Consider the following 17,158-nt stretch of genomic DNA (forward strand, 5'->3'; position numbering starts at 1 on the left):
AGAGCTCAGTCTAGTTTGGCCTATAAGACTTTTTCTGTTATGGAATTGGCCTGGACTTTCCACTGTTGACAAGCTAATTAATGCGAGATACTCTGATGGGCAGGTTTTCCATCATCCTTTTTCAGCCAATGCCGATTGACATATTTGAATCAGATATAATTGTATCTCATTTTACATCAAGCTTTCTCATTAGCAATGAGAAACGTACTGCAAAGTACGACAGACACCTAGCATTAATAGCTAGTTGTGTAAGTAGTAAGTAAATTCAAATTGAATTTATAGGGTTCAGCAGATGTTAAAGAAAGTATAATTTCAACCAATGCTGATGATATTTGAAATTATTTTTATGCTCTTGACAACTGCTTCACCACCTTTGTACTTTCTCTTGGGCATTTTCAATGCTCATCCTCCCCAACAGCAAGCGTTTGGGCCCTATAGCGGCATATCATTGGGCACCCAAAATGGCAGGCTCTGAATCAGAGGTAGATTAGATTAGATTCCCTACAGTATGGAAACAGGCCCTTCGGCCCAACCACTCCACACCGACCCTCCAAAGAGTAACCTACGCAGACCCAATTCCCTCTGACTAATGTACCTAACACTCTGGGCCATTTAGCATGGCCGATTCACCTGACCTGCACATCTTTGGACTGTAGGAGGAAACCCACGCAGACATAGGGAGAATGTGCAAACTCCACACAGACAGATGCCCGAGACTGGAATCAAACCTGGGACCCTGGTGCGGTGAGGTAGCAGTGCTAACTACTGAGCCACCGTGGACTTTTGCAAAATATTCTAATTAAGCAGAAACATGGATAAGGTCAGGACAGCTGTAGCATCAGGTGGCAGAAATCACATAATAGCATGTTTGTAAGAATAAAAAAAACTTGTCACATTAACTTATCACATTAATTGTAAAATGGTCCAAAATGCTTGACAGGAGTGTGAACAAACATAATTTGACACTAAGCCACACAAGAAACTATTTGGGTTAGGTGGCAAAAAGGTAAAAGAGATAGATTTTAAGGAGAAAAGAGTGGTGGAGAGGCAGAGTAGTTTAGGGAAAGGAACTCCAGAGCTTGGGGCTAGGTAGCTAAAGGAAGGACTATCAACGTTGGAGTGGTTAAAATCTCGAATATTCAAGGCCAAGGTTGTAAAACTTCAGAGTGTTGTGGGGTTCTGCCCAGGTTTGTATCACCAGAATATGTCGCAGGGGAAAGTAAAAGCAAGATCATGGGAGGATTTGAAAACAAGGCGTGAATTTTAAAGATTTTAGTTACTTTTCTGAGAGCCAGTTCAGCTCAGTGAGTGATGCGTGAACAGGACTTGGTGTGAGTTAGGATATGACTTAGTTTCTTGTATCAAACAGGAGTATAGCCTTCTGATGCTACATTCGATCTGTGTGTAGAATGTGCTGTTAGTCAGTGAATTCCTGGATTGGCAATTTGTTTGATAAATCACTCTCCATTTGAATAGACTCCCTGCACATGGAAAATATACCAGGAGCTGCAGAATGAAAGCTGGTTAGCTGATAGTTGCCAAGCTGGGTAAATTGATAGTTTTCAAAAGTTATCTCTCAACCATAAGGAGGGGTTTTCCATAATCATTAAGAGAGAATGAGGACAGTATTTCAATGTCCATATCAGATCATTGAACATTGGTAGGGACTAACCTGTCATCATTTTACTTACCTCGCTCAATAGGCAACTTTTTTGTGGGCACCATGCAATGTTTCTTTCATTTTTTGCATCTCATCCGACAGAGTTTATGTTGGCATCGTTAATCTGTGGAAAGATGGTAACCTAGCAATGTTATCACTAGACTTTTAACCCAGAGACCCAGTTAATGTTCTGGGGACCTAGTTTCGAATCTGCCGTGACAGATTGAATTTGAATTCAGTTTAAAAATGTGTAAATAAAAACTTAATGATGACCTTGAAACTGGTTCTGATTGTTGGGAAAACCCTATTAGGTTCACTAATATCCTTTATGGAAGGAAACTGCTGTCCTAACTTGGTCCATGTGACTCCAGAGCCATGTGGTTGACTCTGAGAATTTTAAGGTACAGAGTAAGTCCCTTGGCCCATCAAATCTGCACTGACAAACACTACCACCAATCTACACTAGCCCCACTTCCCAGCACGTGGCTGCAAACAAAAATGATACAACATTTCAAATACTTATCCATGTACTTTTTAAATGTTGTGAGTTTTTCCACCTCTACTGTCCTCTCAGGCAGTGCATTCCAGATTCCCACCACCCACAGAATGAAGAAGGTTTTCCTTAGATCTCACCTAAACCTCCTGTCCTTCAAGTTAATATTATACCTTCTTGTTGTTGACCCTTCAACTAGGAGGGCCAGCTGCTTCCTATCGACACTACCCACACCCTCTGGCCAATTTCAGTTGGGTAAGAAATGCCTAGTCAGCAATGGTCACATCCCCCGAATGTATGCAAAAAATGAAAACATTAAAAATAATAGAATGACTCGCAGAGAACCACAAAACACTTATGGTGAAATTCGTAAATTCAACCCTACAGTACTTCATTAAATACATATTTCCAGTGATTGTTTCACAAAACCTAATAGAATTAAAAACTTCTCATTCTGGAAGAAAAACTTCAATAGAACTGTCCATATGTAAAGAAAAGGCTGAGAAATATTGTTGCAGCAGGGTGGGGAGGAAGAACCATTCCCTTCTTTGCTACTAAAATTGTTTGGTAACTGCAATTTTTAAAATATTTCCTTTTAGCATGCAGTTATCACAATTAAATTGAAACAATCTTTGTTGAAAATTGCAGGAGCCACTTACAAAGTCGTTTGCATTCATCTGAGATAAAAGCTTTCTCCTTCCCCCTTTCGCTTAGGGATCTGGGGTGGAGGATGTTGCATGTAGCAGTCCCCTGCAACTGCAAATTGCAGTGGTTCATGGATTCCCAGCCCAAATGCTTGTTCTGTGGTGCTGTGGAGTCCATGGGCCATGTATATATTGGGTGTGGGTGCTTGCATCCCCATTTTGATTTTCTTAAAGACCTTCTCCTCTCTTTTTGGTTGCACTCCAGTCCCACGCTCCTGATCTTTGGGGACCCAGTGCAGAGCAGGGACGGTAGCTCAGAGGACCTCCTCATCGGTCTGCTCCTGGCCTGGCCAAACTGGCCATAAATAGGTTCAGGCAGCGGGCCATGGAGTGGGTCATTATGACTGCTTGCCTGCCCCTCTTCCGCGGTTATGTCAGAGCTCGGGTGTCCCTGGAGAAGGAGCACGTGGTGTCCAGCAACACCCTCGAGATTTTCAGGGAGAGGTGGGTGCCGCAGGAAGTGGAGTGTATTATTTCCCCCTCCAACTCTATTTTGATTTAATCCCTGCCCTCCCCTTCACTGTTCACTGGTGTTCCCTTTCTTTCTGGTGGTGGAAATTGAATGAAGATTTGTACACCTGTTGTCTTTCACTGTGTCTCACACCTGCACACACACACAACATGGATGCTGGAGAAAATATAAGCACTACCGCAGTTAGGCAGTAGTGTGGGGGGGAAAGAAAAATTTTAAAAAAGCTTTCTCCTAATCTCGCTCATAAAAGGACAACCACTAATTTTAAAGAATACTGTCCAGTTCTGGACTCATCTATCACGTCAAGACTGTTCAGGATCTCATATGCTTCAATCAATCACTCTTTGCTCTTTTGAATTCAAGTGAACAAAAGGTCAGTCAATTCAACTTTTCCTCAGTCATCAACACACTTATCAAGGTATCAATCTAGGAAATTATCTCCAAACTATCTCCAATGAATTTACATCTTTTCTGGAATAAGAAGATCAAAGCTTCATTTAGTTTCACCAGTGCCCTATGCAAATGAAGCGTAACGTCTTTATTTTTATGTTATGTTGCTTGAGTCGTAAAGACAAGATTTTGTTGGCTTTCTAAATTACTTGCTGTACCTGTATTCTAACACTTTTAAATTCATGCAAAAGGATATCTACATTCCTCCATATTTCAGAATTGCGCGTGATGCTCTGCTTTTTTTATTCTTCCTGTAAAATGAGCAACTTCACATTTTCCCACATTATACTCCATCTCCAGATTTTTCCTCACTCACTCATCCCACCTGTATCAGTTTGCAACCTGTTTCTGTGCTCTTCACAATATACATTCCTACCGATTTTGCTCTCTTCCTGTCTTGTACACTATAACTATGCCAGTCAATATTTAGGTAGTTAAAAGCCCCTATTATTACTGCCTCAGTATTCTTACACACCTCTGGGATTTGAATTTGATTAAGTATCTGACCCTTTATCTCTCCCCTACTGTTTGGGATTCTGTAATACACATCAACAGCGTGTTTGCCCCTTTGTGTTTTTTGTTTAACTTCTACCATAAGGCCTCATTTGACAATTCTTTCAAGCTATCATCCTTCTCACTTCTATAATTGATTGCTTGGATAAATATTATGAAACCCCTCACCCGTCCTTTTCTATCCCTTGCTCAAGCTCCTCTGAATACCTTATAAGCAGGAATGTGGAGCTTCCAATCCCGCCCAATTTTTAGCCACACCTCAGTTAAAGCTATGAGTTCATACTCACAGGTGTCTATCTGTGCTCTCGGCTTGGTTGTCTTATTCCTCAAGCCTCTTGCATTAAAATGTGTTCCATTTAGCTTTGCTAAAATCACTTTTTTCCTATCTGGCCTATGTTTCCACTGCCTTTCACACTCTCATGTCTTCCATGGCTGAAAAATGGTTTTTGAGTAAGATCCAGTTAGAGATTCCATCACTATCTGCCTGGTGTCCTCTTTCAATCTGATGGCCACCCATTCCCTCTTAGCCTGTACTTTCTTGAATTATGGGGTGATCACCTCCTGAAATGTGCTCTGCCTGAATTTTTCAGCCTTGTGAGTCTACTTGGTGTCACTCAAATTCCAAACCCAGAGCTTGAGTTCCTCAGCTGGAGACACTTCCTACACACATGGTCATCCAAACTGCCAGAAGTGTGGATAGGATTTCCTACGTTGTGCATGATGTGAAATCCATCAACATGATCTCTCCACACATATCTCAATAGAATATGGAATTTTGTTTTTATTTTACCTTTACTCTGACTTCAGTACACACCGGAAAACTTTTATTCTTGTTTACATCAGACAAACAACCAGAACCCATTAATTCTATTAAGAAATTTAGTTCTAAAATTCTAAAATATTAGTTATATAAACTTTTTAATTGTACTTATGGCCTTAATGATCATCAACATCAAGTCATAAGAGATAAGTTCAAAATACCAACCTGTTCTCCTGTATTGGTCACTCCCCATTTTGTTGAAACAGCTCCACCTCCATCTGTCTGCTCCTGGGACCTCCCCATTCTCACTGCTCCTTTCACTCTCGCTACTACCGCTCCCGTGTTCCACCCAGCTCTACCTCTATCCATCTAATTCTGGGACCTCTCCACTCTTGCTGCTCCTAATCTAATCTAATCCTTTCAACCTTCCTATCACTAATTTGAAATCCCACACAACTTTGCCCCCAGTCTGACTTTCTTTGGTCAGTTGATCCCTGCAACCAATTTAAGTCCATATTTCTTGTCTTTTTAAAACCACTTCAATCCCCCTGTGAAAGATCTTGGGTATAAGAATTAGATGATGGAAGTGAAAATTCAACAGTCCATATCCACTGGCATCACAACACCTTCCCACTATAAAGAATGAATGCAAATAATGTTTCTAATTTTGTTTATGGTGACAGTTTTATTACTTTATCAGTATTAAATATCACTACAGAAATTTGGACAGCAAGAATCCACATTTACTTTCTTTGTCCTAACCTAGGTGAAAAACTTGCTTTTGGTTCACCTGCCACACTTGATACTGAATAGTGACACCTTCTCAAGTTTTAATCTTTCACTGCCCAGTTTTGTAATCCGTGCCCTGGATTTGAGTATTTTACAATTCTGATTTCTAGGAGGTTGCTGAATGGTTGTGTCAGGTTTGCCTCCTGCGGGTATCTGGGCTTTGATCCTACAGCTTACTCTCAGGTAACTTTACACTAACCTGATTTGACTGATTGATGTTTGAGAATTGAACATGTTCCTTTGAATATCCAGTGAATATCTCTGATATACTTCTGGTGGTCTCCACCACTGGTTTCTGCTGTGGGGTATTTTCCTTTGACTCTGTTTGTTTTGGAAATGAATTGTTCCAGTTTCGCTGGAACTCTACTGCCATCAGGTGGATGTCTAACTTCTGCTATACTCCTGCTCCACTGAATTCATCTCCACACACCTCAATACTGTCCTATCGCCCCAGTCCAGGAACACCCCACATACATTCAGCACACCACCCACTTCCTCTACCTCCTCCAAGACTTTCATTTCCCTGGCCCCCAACACCTCATCTTCACCATCGACATCCAGTCCCTATACACCTCCATCCGCCATGACCAGGGCCTCCAAGTCTTCCATTTCTTCCTCTCCTGACGTCTCCACCAGTACCCTTCCATTGACACTCTAATTTGTTTGGCTGAACTGGTCCTCACCCTCAATAATTTCTCCTTTGAATCCTCCCACTTCCTCCTGATGAAAGGAGTAGCCATGGGCATCCGCATGGGCCCCAGTGATGCCTGTCTCTTTGTCAGCTATGTGGAACAATCCATCTTCCGGAGTTGCACCGGCACCACTCCCCACCTTTTCCTCCGCTGCATTGATGACTGCATCAGTACCACCTCGTGCTCCGACAAGGAGATTGAACAGTTCATCAACTTCACCAACACATTCCACCCTGACCTTGAATTCACCTGGACCATCTCAGACACCTCCATCCCCCTCCTGGACCTCTTCATCTCATCAATGGTGACCGACTCAACACTGACATTTTCTGCAAATGCACCAACTCCCACAGCTACCTGGATTACACCTCCTCCCACCATGCCTCCTGTAAAAATGTTACCCCTTATTCCCAAATCCTCTGCCACTGCCTCATCTGCTCCCAGGAAGACCAGTTCCACTACAGAACACACCAGATGGCCTCCTTTTTAGAGACTAGGAGAAAGTGAGGACTGCAGATGCTGGAGACCAGAGTTGAAAAGTGTGGTGCTGGAAAAACACAGCAGGCAAGAAGGGCTTATGCCCGAAACGTCGATTCTCCTGCACCTCGGATGCTGCCTGGCCTGCTGTGTTTTTCCAGCACCACACTTTTCAACTCCTTTTTAAAGACCCCAATTTCTCCTCCCAAGTGGTTGAGGATGCCCTCCAGCACATCTCACCCACTTCCCACACCTCTGCTCTCAAACCCCACCCCTCCAACCACAAAAAGGACACAACCCGACTCCCCCGATCTTCACCTTCCACCCCACCAACCTCCGTATACATTACATCATCGTCCGCCATTTCCGCCACCTACTAACGGACCCCATCACCAGAGATATAGTTCCCTCCCCACCACTATCCGCTTTCCATAAAGACCATTTTTCTGCGACTACCTCATCAGATCCACAACCCTCAGCGACCCCCCTCCCCTCCCGGCACCTTCCACTGCCACCGCAGGAATTGCAAAACCTGCGCCCACACCTCCTCCCTCACCTTCATCCAAGGCCCCAAAAGAGCCTTCCACATCCATCAAAGGTTCACCTGCACCTCCACACATGTCATTTATTGTATCCATTGCTCCTGATGTGGTGTCCTCTATATATACTACTGCCATCAGGTGGAAGTCTAACTTCTGCTATACTCCTGCCCCACCGAATTCATCTCCACATACCTCTCTGAACGCTTTGGGGGCAACATCTCTGAGATACCCGCACCAACGAACTCCACCGCCCCGTGGCCAAACACTTCAAGTCCCCTTCCCACTCTGCCAAGAACATGCAGTTCCTGGGCCTCCTCCAACGCCACTCCTTTACCACACGACGCCTGGAGGAAGAATGCCTCATCTTCCGCCTTGGGACTCTCCAACCTCATGGCATCAATGTGGATTTCACCAGTTTCCTCATTTCCCCTCCCCCCACCTTATCCCAGTTCCAACCTTCCAGCTCAGCACCACCCTCATGACCTGTCCTACCTGTCCATCTTCCTTCCCACCCATCCCCTCCACCATCGTCTCTGACCTATCACCATTACCCCCACCTTCATCCACCGATTGCCCTCTTAGCCACCTGCCCTCCAGCCCCACACCCACTCCCATTTATCTCTCTACCCCCAAGGCTCCCACCCTCATTCCCGATGAAGGGCTTTTGCCAGAAACATCGATTCTCCTGGTCCCCAGATGCTGCCTGACCAGCTGTGCTTTACCAGCACAACAACCTTGACTCTGATCTCCAGCATCCGCAGTCCTCACTTTCGCCTTTCTGCTATACTCCGCTATGGCTCTCCCACTAATTGAGGTGCCCCTTTGTTTTTCCTGGCCTGTCTGAGAATTCTTCCCCCCAGCCCCTGCTGCAAGTTTATCAAGAAGATATCGTAAACTAGATCTCTGACTCTTGCCTATCGTCTTTTGTCACCTTTCCTGGCCCTTCCTTGCTTTCTTTTATGAATCCTGGTCTAGCTGCAGCCCTGATCTTTTCGACACTGCTTCGTCCTAGTGATCCTTCCTGAGTTACTCCAAACTTCATGGGATTTCCTGACCACTGTGGGGCTGCCCAACCTCTTTTGGCTCCTGGCCTTTCTACCATATGGTACTGACTTTCTCCAGCCTTTCCATCCTTTTGGGACTGCTGTTCCCTTTTCAAGGGATCTATGTTACTACTCACCAATGAGATATCTAATCCTGGCCTTAATAAGCTTGGGACAAGTTCCACTATTACCATACATTTTAACAAGTTCACTCTCTAAGTAACCTTATACCAGAGGCACCTGTATTTACTTTCCCATGAGATTTTTCACCAGTATACATGGAATTTAGTTTGCTTGCACACAAAAAACTTTTCATATTCCCAAGGCTGAACCCAGACTTGTTACGACAGAGTGAGGAAAGAAAATTGGCACCCTCTTTTTAAACTTCTCTTAGTTAGTCACAATGAATGTTTTTGTTTATTTTGAACATGCATAGTGTGATCAAATAAATAGCAGATGCAATATAATATGGATAAGTAAGGTTATTCAATTTAGTAGAAAAGACAGTAAGGCAATTTTTTAATCTGAATGGCCATGAAGAGAAAGGGGAATATGTAATGAGTCCTGCGTGTCCTTGTAGACCAGTCACTGAAGGCCAGCATGCAGGTACAGTAGGCAGTAAGGAAGACAATTTGTATTTGGCCTTTATAGTGAGAGGCTTTGAATATTGGGTCAGGGATGTCTTACTACAGTTAAAAGGCCTTGGCAAGACCATGTTTGGAATATTGTGTGTAGGTTTGGTCTTCTTATCTGAGGAAGGATTTTTCTTCTATACTGGGAGTGCAGCTATGGATTGTCAGGCTGATTTCTAAAGCTGGCAGGATTGACTTATGAAGAGAAATTGAATCAATTAGTATAATATTCACTGGAGTTCGGAAGAATGAAGGGGAATCTCATAGAAACCTACAAAATTCTACCAGGACTAGAAAGGGAAGATGCAGGAATAATGTTCCTAATGTTTGGGAGTTCAGAATTAGGGTCACAATCTAAATATTTGTGGTAAACAAATTAGGACTGAGATGAAAAGAAATTTCTTTATCCAGAGAGTGGTGAGCATGTGGAATTCTCTACACAGGAAAGCAATTGAGGCCAAAACAATGTATGATTTTAAGAAGGAGTTGGATATAGCACTTGGGGTTAAGGGGATCAAAGGATATGAGGGAAACATGGGAAGAGGCAATTGAAATGGATGATCAGTCATGATCATAATGAATGGCAGAACAGGCTTGAAGGGCCAAATGGTCTATTCCTGCTATTTTCCATGTTTCTACATAACTATCACACTTCAATTAAAACCTAGTGCACTGAAAAATATAAGACCAAGATGTAAAAGTTCCCCATGTTTCAAAGTATGTTGAATTCTCTCACTGGCTATTCAAAGCAATCAGTGGTCACTGTGCCTTTGAACACAAACTCCTGGCAGCTCTCCTGGTCAAGAGTCATGGCTGAGCAGCCACTGACCACCTTTTATGGTTTAGACATGCACATGGACTTTCTAAAAAACGAATCATTTTCCTTTACATGCCCTGCTTTTCAGCACTGGAAACACTTGTGGTGATTTTTCACCAGTCTCTGATCCACATCTCGCAGCATCTGTGGAATATAAAATGGAATTAATGTTTTGAGTTCAATTTGACCTTCTTGTGAAGAAGTATCAAACTGGATTTGGAACATTAGCTCTATTTCTCTGTCCAGAGATGTGACAAGATTTATCGACTTTCTTCAGCACTTCTGGGTGGAATTTTATAATTTTTAGCCTAATTAAGAGTTACGTCGAGTATTAATCTCCCAGTCCTCACCCCCAAACCCTGGAATCTCTCATGTCTGATTTCCACCTCATCTTACTACGTGCTGTTCCCAAAACAGCTTTTCAGTCAGTAGATATTTACCAAGCTAGGTTTTCTTGTTCATCGAAGACTGATTATAAATGCTGATGACTTTAATTTTCATGCATCTGCTTTTGAGTGTGTCTGTGTTGGTGCTCAATGGTTTTTCACACCAGGTTTAATGGATAGCGATCAGTCCATACGGCCTATTGCACCGTCTGCAATGGAGAAGAGTAATGTGTACACATGAGTGTGTTTGGCTGTTGCAGTGAAGATCCCTAATGTTTGGTTCCCTCTGTGTACAAAGGTATAGTTTCCAAAGAGTTGTCCAGCAGTGGCTAGGTCATGGTGGTGCCACGTATGAACAGTCAATACCTGTGTGTTGGATGTTTCTGGAGCCTGTTTCCATTTATGAATGGTTTGTGCTGCAGCCCCTTCTCCACAGGTCCAGTCACTGACCCTGCCCTCCTGAGTGTGGTTGCAGTCATTTCCTTCCTATTGCACACATTTGATTTGCAGCACAATGGAATCTAACTGTAAGTGCACCTCCATCAGCGGCTCCCAGCCTAAGCCTGACCATGTTGGTGAGCTCCCAAGTATTTATATCTCCTTCCTAGTAGCCCATCACATCAATCCCATCAGGTCCACACTTCCACAAGTGTACATTTACCTACACCTGCTTATCCTTCCCACCTAGACTCTGTGGTGCCAATACCTGGTGTGATTATTCACTGCTCTCCTATGTGAAGTGAGGGTTCTCCAGCCTGTGGACAACCTCCTCTCCCACAATACACCCTTCCCAGTCATGTTTTAGAGTATTACCCTCAGCTAAACCCTGTCGCGCCCACTTCACAATTGTACTGTGCCCTTGCCCAGATCCTACGACCCCCCAGTCACAAAGATTAGTCTAGCACAGCTTCATGCCATCACAATGGCCGCACCCCCTCACTCACTTTGCTTTGATAAACCAATGTAATGGACTGACTGTTGCCCACTCCCTGGAGAGACATGATTGACAATCCCAGACAAGATGTGTCCAGACCTCTGACTGATGCCTGTATATCTTCTTAATTATCTTAACCCTACTGCCTGGATTTAACACTACAGAGCGAATGGATTAACCATGATCCACCCCCTGGGCTTCAGAGACATCAGATCACGAACTAGAAATCCCTGAACATAGCCAATGCCCCTGACTGGGATGGGAGGCCGCCCTTGATTTACAGTGCCAGGACCCTGTAAATGATGAGTGCCTGCATGGACTTCATTAAAAACTACTCCCCTAAGCCTTTGATTGCTTGCTGCATGTGCAGTGTATTTGCTATGTAAGCTGCTGCCACATTGAGCAGGTTTGAGATTTTTGTAGCACACTGCCATATAGCATGATGCGTGCCCCTTAGGCTGAGGACTGCTTTGCAGCAAGGCACAGCTATGATGGCTGTGAGGTAGGTGTTAAGTGAACAATCATGAAGAGAGTAAGTGAACTGTCCTGAGATGCAGCCAGGTACAGTCTGCAAGCTGGATGCCTATCCCTTTGTGCAAAGTGTTCCCATTGTAGTCTTTCAATGCTACAATGCTGGTGAGCCTGCATTGCAAATCTGTAGTTCCGGTGTATATTGCTCTAGGTGATTTGTGATGGATTGGCAGATACTAAATGCAAATTTCCATGGAGGAGGAGTACCTGCAGCTGGTGCCTGAGGACTGTGCCTTCGGCCAGAGTTGGTTGCTCCAACAAATTGGAGGTTGTCTGGAGCAAGCAGCTGAATCTGCCAGCAACGTGCTTTGGTATCCTTGTTGTGTTTTCCTAACATTGAGTTTGTTTGATGAGTTTGGCCAGATGGTTGTGTGAATATTGATGAAGTGAGTTGTTAACCAAGCTTTTAGCAATCAATAATGACTGTCAATTGGCACCTTGCCACTTCCTAGTGAGCATCTCACCACACCACTTGCGAGAAGCATAAAAGATGAAGCGAGAGGATCTTGACATTGGGATAGGCCTTGCTGCACTTGTCGTCCAATTCTGCCACACATCTCAGAATAGGCCATGTGATAATATTCCACCATCCCTTTATTTCAGATTTCCAGCATGTGCAATATTTTGCATTTTTTCCATCCAGGTCTCCTTAATTAACGGTCGTGGACAGTTCTGTTTATTCTACTGAACTTCTGTTTTCCCTCCAGCTTATCTCAGGATATCTACCTCACCTTCACCTCTCCCTTTTTCGCTCTCTGTCTCTCTTTCTCTCTGTTCTGTGGCAAATCATAGATCCCAGTATCCTCGAGCTTACAGCTCTGTGTGTTACCTTCTACTCCTTTACATGTGTCTGGATATGAAAGAGTATTGATTTTTTAAAATTCCTAGAGGTGAATTACCTGACAAAGTTTTTCGTTGGTAATCTCAACTTTCAGTGCCCATATCTACAAGATAAAGAAATTCATCAAAGATCCTTAGAAATTACCTTCCAAACCCATATCCTCTTCCATCAAAAAGAGCTAGGGCAGCAAATGCATTGGAATATCACCAACTTCCTCTCCAGTCTTCTCACCATTCTGACTTGGAAATGTATTGCCATTCCTTCACTGTTTCTGAGTTAAAATCTTGGAATTCTCTCCCTAAGAAAATGGTAAGTCAACCTACAGCACATGGACTGCAGTGATTAAAGAAAGTATCTCACCACCACCTACTCAAGGCCAACTAAGAATGGGCAATAAATGTTTGCCTTGCCAGTGATTCAAATGTCCCACAAGTGAATTTAAAAAATCAACTAGTCAAAAGCAAGCTCCTTCTAGCCATTCAAATTCCAGGTATATTTGATCAGGCCATATCTTGAGGGCACAGAAGTTTTGCCTCGAAGTCTCTGAGATTAACAGGGTATGTACTTACCTTTCCAATGCCCCAAAATGGCATGCTTCTCAGGTCAGAAGAAGCAAATTTTGTGAGCATTTCCTGTCAGACACAATAGCGGCATCCATTACTGGACTGGCCATTTTTACTCTGTGCTTACCTTTCAAATACAATACGGAAGACAACCACCTCTTCCTCATCAAATTTGGGTATTAAATGAGCAATCACGAACACTCCAGCCTTGAAACCTGTATTCGATGAGATTCCCACATCAGTTCTAATTTCATTCTCCCTTCTTAGTTCAAGCTGTTTCAATTTAAATTCTCTCTGTCTTCCATTTTTCCCATTCCTGGAATTCTAGTTGACTTTTATAATTGTCATAATTTTAATACATTGGTTTCACTACCCTCAGTTTCCATTTCTAGATATTTTATCAGCTGTTTTGGAATTTTTTCTTGGCTTTTGGTGGAACTTCACCTCTAAATAATTAGCTACTGTTTCAACTTTTCCAAGGTCAAGGATTTTAGCTTTTCAAAAGTTTATTTTGTCCTGTTTTATTAAGACATGCTATCGTACAACTCAAATTGATAAGGAGACTCATGAAATCAAGTCAAACGATTGTTTATTTTCATGCATATGCAAGGAGAACTAGTCTTATCACTGTAAAACCAATTCTGCTAGATTACGGGCACCTCCAAACTTTATACAAAACATTGCAAAATACATATTACAATTTCCACATTTCTTTGTCCAGGTGTCTTACATTATCTACTGTTTTCCCACAGTTTTCAAAGACATTATCTGTATTTTACCCAAGGCTGGTTCTATCTTATTGGTAGTGCAGCTCCTACACATGTAGCCTACATTTATGCATCTGTGAATCCCATTTCATTTAACAATATGACTGAAAGATTAACCCCTAACTAACTGAAACTAATGTAACTCCTTCAATGTGAAATGTTGTCATCCTAGTACTTTTAAGCAGGGTAAAAAGTTTTGCAATAGTTTTTTTTAGAAAACTTTCAAAAGAATCATTTATTTCCCTCCACTCTAATTTTGTTATTCACCTGAGCAATCCAAATTTGTTATGATTAGGTGTGTAAAGGGAATCAACTTCTCTCTTTTAACTTCCTCTTAATCAATTGTATACATATTTCTTTTTAGCATGCAACTATCATGCTTCAATTTAAACATAGTTCATTGAAAAATAAAGAATCCAATTATCAAGTCTTTCTCAAGTGAAGAAGAGTAGAAATTTATAATCTACTAATCCTGATAAGAAAAAATAAAAGTGCAGGATTTTATACACAAAAGGAACACAGGTAATATGTTTAATGGAGAATATGTCTGTTGTAGGCATACCAGACATTTCCTATTGCTTTTTCCTCTGAATGCTGTGCAGCAGTTGAAGCCAGGTGCTGTTCTTTTGGGTCTGCATAAAATGTTTCAGTGCTTTAATCTGCACCTGTTCCTTTGGATTTGTGGCAGTGCCAGAACAGCAATTGCATTGACCTTGGTCATTCTTTCCTCAGTTGAAGCAAACCTATGAGAAACAACACAGAAATTACACATGTTATTAAAGGCATGTCTGAACCCTGATATCCTTTGTAACAAACCTAAATACTACGCCCTCACAGAAGGTAATCTGCAGGCACCATGAGGATATAATGTAATGTGCTAATAAAGAGTTCAGTTATTTATCCTTCCTTCATTTCAAGGGAACCAACAAAGTCTCCATGTTCCCTCGGCAATAGACAGTTGCAAGGAGGCACCCTCTGAAACCATCTCTCCCCACAATAATATATCTCATGTCCTAGCAGACTTCTTATTGTGTGAGAGGATATAGCAGCCACAATGCATTGGCTTACAATCCTGTATACATTTGCCAGTTGGGAAAATAAAGCTGTGATGGACTGTGCCCCATTCCATTGAATCTTATTGATCTCAGAGGTTATAAGGTGGCAATGTATGGTCATTATAATTTCATGAATGCATTTCAGAATTGCATGCTGTAATGAATGTTGACTTCCAGATTCTTTTCTAATTTTATCTATTTTTCCGAATCAACCTGTTCAGAGATGTAATGTCATACCTCTGGAGCAGGTGGATGTCGATCAGATGAGTCAATGGGCTGAGGAGTGGCAGATGGTGTTTAAACTAGATAAATGTTGGAATGTCAAATCAAGGCAGGACTTATACACTTAATGGTAAGGTCCTAGGGAGTGTTGCTGAACAAAGAGACCTTGGAGTGCAGGTTCATAGTTCCTTGAAAGTGGAGTCACAAATAGACACAATAGTGAGTTAAACATTTAATATGCTTGCCTTTGTGGTCAGTTCACTGAGTATAGAAGTTGGAAGGTCATGTTGCAGCTGCACAGGACATTAGTTAGGCCACTTTTGGAATATTGCGTGCAATTCTGGTTTCCCTGTCATAGGAAGGATGATATATAAGTTGAAAGGGTTAAGAAAAGATTTACAAGGATGTTACCAGGGTTGGAAGTTTGAGCCATAAGGAGAATAGACGGGGGTTATTATCCTGGAAGTATTGGAGACCTTATAAAGGTTTATAACATCACCAGGGGCATGGATATGATAAATAGACAAGATCTTTTCCCCAGAATGGGGAAGTCCAAAACTGGAGGGCATAGGTTTAAGGTAAGAGGGGAAAATTTTAATAGGAATCTAAAGGGCAATGTTTCCACACAGAGGGTGGTGTTTGTATGGAATGAACTGCCAGAGGGAATGGTGTAGACTGGTACAATTACAACATTTAAAAGGCATCTGGATTGGTATATGAATAGGAAGGGTTCAGGGGTATATGGGTGAAATGCTAGCAAATTGGACTAGATTAGGTTAGGATATCTGGTTGGCTTGGATGAGTTGGACTGAAGGGCCTGTTTCCTTGCTGTATACGTCTATAACTCTATGACTCTACTCCTGCTGTTTACATTCTCCACCAAACAGCCACTCCAGTCCTCTGTGTGCCATATGATACCATCCAACAACAATTGCCCACCAAATGAATCTACTAACATACATATCCTTCAACTTTCCAATCAAAATATTATGGATGAACAAAATCTGAGTATTTGTATTATGGATCTGAGTATTTGTATTATGGATCTGAGTATTTGTATTATGGATCTGAGTATTTGTATTATGGATCTGAGTATTTGTATTATGGAAAGATTCCATGCAGCCCATTATGTCTGTTCTGGTTCTTTCAAAACATTAATTAATCCCATGTTTTCAGCCTGTTACCCTGTAAAATTTTCCCACTTCAAATTATTCAAATTCTTTTTTGTAGGTTATTATTGAATTGACTTCCATCACTCTTCCATGCCAATGTGTTCCAGATTATAACAACTTGTAAAGGAATACTGTTACTGTTTGATGCTTTCTTGTATTGCCGTGCTCTGTGTGCCTTGCCAGTTCTTCTATTTGATAATAAGGTTGGCCTGCAGCATAGAGGGATTGAAGGTCAATCTACAAGACACTGTTGTGAGCAACATTGGAAAAAAACAAAGCAACAGTAGCATTATTCGTTGTTATTTTAGACTTATTACATCTTAGAGGCTTACAACAAAGAAAAAGGCTCTTCAGCCCATCAAGTGTGTCCCTAACTATTCTAATCCCATCTTCCAGCACTTGGCTTACAACCCTGTGATCCTTGGCATTGCAAGCGCACATATAAATACTCTTAAAATGTTACTAGTGTTTCTGCCTCTCTAACCCTTTCAGGCACAAAGTTCCAGATTCCCACCACCCACTGGGTAAAAACTCTTTTTATCCTATTCCCCTAAACTACCTTCCCCTTACTTTTACTATATTCCACCAATCATTGATCCCTCCAACAGAGGAGAATGGGTCTTCCTGTCTTCCTGTCTACCCT

This window comes from Chiloscyllium plagiosum, unplaced genomic scaffold, assembly GCF_037043375.1.
Source record: "Chiloscyllium plagiosum isolate Xiang-an unplaced genomic scaffold, Cpla_swu_hap1 HiC_scaffold_11, whole genome shotgun sequence".
Lineage (NCBI taxonomy): Eukaryota > Metazoa > Chordata > Chondrichthyes > Orectolobiformes > Hemiscylliidae > Chiloscyllium > Chiloscyllium plagiosum.